Source organism: Aristolochia californica, unplaced genomic scaffold, assembly GCF_029961685.1.
Source record: "Aristolochia californica isolate CCGP_79_NKW_82.1479 unplaced genomic scaffold, dmAriCali1.0.hap1 SCAF_7, whole genome shotgun sequence".
Taxonomy (NCBI): Eukaryota; Viridiplantae; Streptophyta; class Magnoliopsida; order Piperales; family Aristolochiaceae; genus Aristolochia; species Aristolochia californica.
In genome coordinates this window covers 32216531-32223803 of record NW_027182268.1, presented here as the reverse complement: position 1 = coordinate 32223803, position 7273 = coordinate 32216531, and positions in this window count along the sequence as shown.

Below are 7273 nucleotides of genomic sequence, written 5' to 3'. Positions count from 1 at the left end.
GGATTTGCAATGCCCGAAGATTGAATATTGATCCCTATTTAAGATGAATATTTCCAACTTCTTGATTTCGTAAACTTTCTTGTCTTCATCTTCATACAGCTGGATTTCCTCACCGCTACCTGAAATTCTACCTGACCTTTGTAATCTGAAGACTTACACCACCGTATGCCTTGCTATCTTATGTGTTGTTTTCATGTTCATGAGCGATAAGGCATAAATCATTCAGATCACAAAGCTCAGCCTGAATTTCACCTTCACAAAAATAGAACACCGAGTGCTGTTTTCATTAGCTAGGCTTCCATTTTCTGGTTTCTGTTCCTTGGCTTTTACGTCTGCAACTGGGGCACAGAAAAAAAAGACCTGCCAAAAATGCAGTAGATATGAAATTACAGAAATATGTATTCTTACACTCGTAGTACCTTTTCAATCAAATATGAGAGGAATAGAGTTACCTGGAACTACGTGCAGACACCTAGGAACCAGTTTTCTCTATGGCGAATAACGGGGGCTGTCAGACAACAAACTCTTCTCACTGATGACCATCTGCTCTCGAGTAAGCAATACCTGAGGTTCAATATGGATCCCTATTTAAGATGAACATGACAAACTTCTTGATTTCGTCAACCTTCTTGTTTTAGTAAGCCTTCTTGTTTATCTCTTCGTACACCATGCTCTGCTCACCACTACCTGAAATACTAAATGATTTTTCTAATCTAAATATCTGCAACTGTATGGCTCGATATCATAAATTTAGTTTCGATGATCATGAGCATTAAGGCACAAGTCTTTGAGATCACAAAGCAAATATAGAATTCACATTCCCAAAAAGAGAACAACGAGCGATGTTATGAACTTCATACGGCAGCCTCTACTTACCTCTACTTGAAATTCAACATGACCTTTGTAAATTGAAGACCTGTAACTGTATGGCTCGCTATCATCAGTGTTGTTTGTGTAATCATTGGCCACAAGACGCAAATCTACGAGATCACGAAACTCGTCCAGAACTTCACAATCAAGAATAGAGAAACATGAGTGCTGGTTTTAAGAGCAAGATTTGTACCTTCTGATCTGCGTTCCTCGGCTTTAACATCAACTACTGGGGCACAGGAGAAACAGACCTACCAAAAAAGCAGTAGATACGAATTACACATATATGTGGGGTTACACTTTCTGTACATTTTCTATCAAATGTGAGATGAATAGAGTTACCTGGAACTGGGTGCAAAATCCTAAGAACCCTTTTTCCCTACGGTGAATAACGGGAGCTGTCAGACAACAAACTCTTCTCACTAATGACTATCTACTCTCAGATATGCAACGCCCGAAGTTGAAATATGGATCCCTATTTAAGATGAACATTTCAAACTTCTTGATTTTGTAAACTTTGTTGCCTTCATCTTCATACAGCAGGATTTCCTCACCACTAGCTGAAATTCTACCTGACCTTTGTAATCTGAAGACTTACACCACTGTATGGCTCGCTATCTTATATGTTGTTTTCATGATCATGAGCGATATGGCATAAATCATTCAGATCACAAAGCTCAGCCAGAATTTCACGTTCACAAAAATAGAACACCGAGTGCTGTTTTCATTAGCTGCGCTTCCATTTTCTGGTTTCTGTTTCTCGGCTTTTACGTCTGCAAGTGGGGCACAGAAAAAAAAGTCCTGCGAAAAATGCAGTAGATATGAAATTACAGAAATATGTGTTCTTACACTCGTAGTACCTTTTCAATCAAATATGAGAGGAATAGAGTTACATAGAACCGCGTGCAGATACCATGGAACCAATTTTTACTATGGCGAATGACAGGGGCTGTCAGACAACAAACTCTCTTCACTGATGACCATCTACTCTCGAGTATACAATGCCTGAGGTTTGAATATGGATCCCTATTTAGGATGAACATGACAAACTTCTTGATTTCGTCATCCTTCTCTTTTTATCCAGCCTTCTTATTTATCTCTTCATACACCGTTCTCTGCTCTCCACAACCTGAAATACTTAATGATTTTTCTAATCTAAGTACCTGCAACTATATCGCTCGATATCATAAGTTTAGTTTCGATGATCATGAGCATTAAGGCACAAGTCTTCGAGATCACAAAGCAAATCTAGAATTCACATTCTCAAAAGAGAACAACGAGTGCTGTTATGAACTTCATACGGCAGCCTCTACTTACCTCTAATTGAAATTCAGCATGACCTTTGTTAATTGAAGTCATGTAACCGTATGGCTCGCTATCATCAACATTGTTAGTATAATCATTAGCCACAAGGCACAAATCTACGAGATTACAAAACTCGTCTAGAACTTCACCAAATAGAAAAGGGATATATTAGTGTTGTTTTCAAGAGCAAGATTTGTACCTTCTGGTCTCCGTTCCTTTGTTTTTACGTCACCTACTGGGGAACAGGAGAAACAGACCTGCCAAAAAAGCAGTATATACGAAATTACACATATATGTGTGGTTACACTTTTTGTACATTTTCTATCAAATATGAGAAGAATAGAGTTACCTGGAACTGGGTGCAGACTCCTAGGAACCCTACGGTGAATAACAGGAGTTGTTAGACAACAAACTCTTCTCACTAATGGCTATCTACTCTCGGATATGCAACGCCCGAAGTTGGATTATGGATCCCTATTTAAGATGAACATTTCAAACTTTTTGATTTTGTAAACTTTCTTGTCTTCATCTTCATACAGCATGCTTTCCTCACTGCTACCTGAAATTCTACCTGACCTTTGTAATCTGAAGACTTACAACATCGTATGGCTCGCTATCGTATGTGTTCTTTTCATATTCATGAGCGATAAGGCATAAATCATTCAGATCACAAAGCTTAGCCAGAATTTCACCTTCACAAAAATTGAACACAAAGTGCTATTTTCATAGCTAGGCTTCCATTTTCTGGTTTCGATTCTTCGGCTTTTACATCTGCAAGTGGGGCACAAAAAAAATAGACCTGCCAAAAATGCAGTAGATATGAAATTACAGAAATATGTGTTCTTACACTCATAGTACCTTTTCAATCAAATATGAGAGGAATAGAGTTACCTGGAACTGCATGAAGACACCATGGAACCAGTTTTCCCTATGGCAAATGACGGGGATTATCTGACAACAAACACTTCTCATTGATGACCATCTGCTTTCGAGTATGCAATGCCTGAGGTTCAAATTTGGATCCCTATTTCAGATGAACATGAAGAACTTGTTGATTTCGTCAACCTTCTTGTTTATTTCTTGCCCTGAGCACCACTACCTGAAATACTAAATGATTTTTCTAATCTAAATACCTGCAACTCTATTGCTCGATATCATAAGTTTAGTTTCGATGATCATGAGCATTAAGGCACAAGTCTTCGAAATCACAAAGCAAATCTAGAATTCACATTCCCAAAAAGAGAACAACGAGCGCTGTTATGAACTTCATACGGCAGCCTCTACTTACCTCTACTTGAAATTCAACATGACCTTTGTAAATTGAAGACCGGTAACTGTATGGCTTGCTATCATCAGTGTTGTTTGTATAATCATTGCCCACAAGGCACAAATCTACGAGATCACGAAACTCATCAAGAACTTCACAATCAAGAATCGAGAAACATGAGTGATGTTTTCAAGAGCAAGATTTGTACCTTCTGATCTCCGTTCCTCGGCTTTAACATCAACTACTGGGGCACAAGGGAAACAGACCTGCCAAAAATGCAATAGATACGAATTACACATATATGTGGAGTTACAAATTTTGTACATTTTCTATCAAATGTGAGAAGAATAGAGTTACTTGGAACTGGGTGCAGACTTATAGGAACCCTTTTTATCTACGGTGAATAACGGGAGTTGTCAGACAACATACTCTTCTCACTAATGACTATCTACTCTCGGATACACCATGCTCTGCTCACCACTACCTGAAATATTAAATGATTTTTCTAATCTAAATATCTGCAACTGTATGGCTCGATATCATAAATTTAGTTTCGATGATCATGAGCATTAACGCACAAGTCTTTGAGATCACAAAGCAAATCTAGAATTCCATTCCCAAAAAGAGAACAACGAGCGCTGGTATGAACTTGATACGGTAGCGTCTACTTACCTCTACTATAAATTCAACACGACCTTTGTAAATTGAAAGCATGTAACTGAATGGCTCGCTTTCATCAGTGTTGTTTGTATTATCATCAACCACGAGCCACAAATCTACGAGATCACACAATTAGTCTAGAACTTCTGAATCAAGAAAAGAGAAATATGAGTGCTGTTTTCAAGAGCTAGATTTATACCTTCTGGTCTACGTTCCTCGGTTTTTACGTCAACTACTAAGGCACAGGAGAAACAAACCTGCCAAAAAAGCAGAAGATACGAAATTACAGAAATATGTTCTTACACTCGTAGTACCTTTTCAATCAAATATGAGAGGAATAGAGTTACCTAGAACCGCGTGCAGACACCATGGAACCAGTTTTCTCTATGGCGAATGACAGGGGTTGTCAGACAACAAACTCTTCTCACTGATGACCATCTGCTCTCGAGTATGCAATGCCTGAGGTTCGATTATGGATCCCTATTTAAGATGAACATGACAAACTTCTTGATTTCGTCATCCTTCTCTTTTTATCAAGCCTTGTTGTTTATCTCTATATACACCGTGCTCTGCTCACCACAACCTGAAATACTTAATGATTTTTCTAATCTAAATACCTGCAACTGTATGGCTTCATATCATAAGTTTAGTTTCGATGATCATGAGCATTAAGGCACAAGTCTTTGAGATCACAAAGCAAATCTAGAATTCACATTCCCAAAAAGAGAACAACGAGCGCTGTTATGAACTTCATACGGCAGCCTCTACTTACCTATAATTGAAATTCAGCATGACCTTTGTAAATTGAAGTCATGTAACTGTATGGCTCCCTATCATCAGTGTTGTTTGTATAATCAATAGCCACAAGGCACAAATCTATGAGATTACAAAACTCGTCTAGAACTTCACCAAATAGAAAAGGGAAATATTAGTGCTATTTTCGAGAGCAAGATTTGTACCTTCTGGTCTCCTTTCCTCGGTTTTTACGTCACTTGCTGGGGCACAGGAGAAACAAACCTGCCAAAAAAGCAGTAGATACGAAATTACCCATATATGTGTAGTTACACTTTTTGTACATTTTCTATCAAATGTGAGAAGAATAGAGTTACCTGGAACTGGGTGCAGACTCCTAGGAACCCTTTTTCTCTACGGTGAATAACGGGAGCTATTAGACAACAAACTCTTCTCACTAATGACTATCTACTCTCGGATATGCAACGCCCGAAGTTGGATTATGGATCCCTATTTAAGATGAACATTTCTAACATTTTGATTTTGTAAACTTTCTTGTCTTCATCTTCAAACAACAGGCTTTCCTCTCCGCTACCTGAAATGCTACCTGACCTTTGTAATCCGAAAACTTACACCATTGTATGGCTTGCTATCTTATGTGTTGTTTTCATGTTCATGAGCAATAAGGCATAAATCATTCAGATCACAAAGCTCAGCCAGAATTTCACCTTCACAAAAATAGAACACCAAGTACTATTTTCATAGCTAGGCTTCCATTTCCTGGTTTCTATTCTTCAGCTTTTACGTCTGCAAGTGGGGCACAAAAAAAATAGACTTGCCAAAAATGCAATAGATATGAAATTACAGAAATATGTGTTCTTACGCTCGTAGTACCTTTTCAATCAAATATGAGAGGAAAAGAGTTACCTGGAACTGCGTGTAGACACCAAGGAACCAGTTTTCTCTATGGCGAATAACGGGGGTTGTCAGACAACAAACTCTTCTCACTGATAACCATCTGCTCTCGAGTAAGCAATGCCTGAGGTTCGAATATGGATCCCTATTTAAGATGAACATGGCAAACTTCTTGATTTCGTCATCCTTCTATTTTTATCAAGCCTTCTTGTTTATCTCTTCATACACCGTGCTCTGCTCACCACTACCTGAAATACTAAATGACTTTTTTAATCTAAATACCTGCAACTGTATGGCTCGATATCATAAATTTAGTTTCGATGGTCATGAGCATTAAGGCTCAAGTCTTCGAGATCACAAAGTAAATCTAGAATTCACATTCCCAAAAAGAGAACAACGAGCGCTGGTATGAACTTGATACAGTAGCCTCTACTTACCTCTACTAGAAATTCAACACGACCTTTGTAAATTAAAGGCCTGTAACTGAATGGCTCGCTATCATCAGTGTTGTTTGTATTATCATCAGCCACGAGGCACAAATCTACGAGATCACAAAACTAGTCTAGAACTTCACAATCAAGAAAAGAGAAATATGAGTGCTGTTTTCAAGGGTTAGATTTGTATCTTTTGGTCTCTGTTCCTCGGTTTTTAAGCCAACTACTAGGGCAAAGGAGAAACAAACCTGCAAAAAAAGCAGTAGATACGAAATTAAACATCTGTGTGTGGTTAAACTTTTTGTACATTTTCAATCAAATTTGTGAAGAATAGAATTACCTGGAACTGGGTGCAGACTCCTAGGAACCCTTTGTATCTACGGTAAATAACGGGGGCTGTTAGACAACAAACTCCTCTCACTAATGACTATCTACTCTCGGATATGCAACGCCCGAAGTTGAAATATGGATCCCTATTTAAGATGAACATTTCAAACTTCTTGATTTTGTAAACTTTGTTGCCTTCATCTTCATACAGCAGGATTTCCTCACCACTACCTGAAATTCTACCTGACCTTTGTAATCTGAAGACTTACACCACCGTATGGCTCGCTATCTTATGTGTTGTTTTCATGTTCATGAGCGATAAGGCATAAATCATTCAGATCACAAAGCTCAGCCAGAATTTCACCTTCACAAAAATAGAACACCGAGTGCTGTTTTCATTAGCTGGGCTTCCATTTTCTGGTTTCTGTTCTTCGGCTTTTACGTCTGCAAGTGGGGCACAGAAAAAATAGACCTGCCAAAAATGCAGTAGATATGAAATTACAGAAATACGTGTACTTACACTCGCAGCACCTTCTCAATCAAATATGAGAGGAATAGAGTTACCTAGAACTGCGTGCAGACACCAAGGAACCAGTTTTCTCTATGGCGAATAACGGGGGCTGTCAGACAACAAACTCTTCTCACTGATGACCATCTGCTCTCGAGTATGCAATGTCTGAGGTTCGAATTTGGATCCTATTTAAGATGAACATGACAAACTTCTTGGTTTCGTCAACCTTCTTGTTTTAGTAAGCCTTCTAGT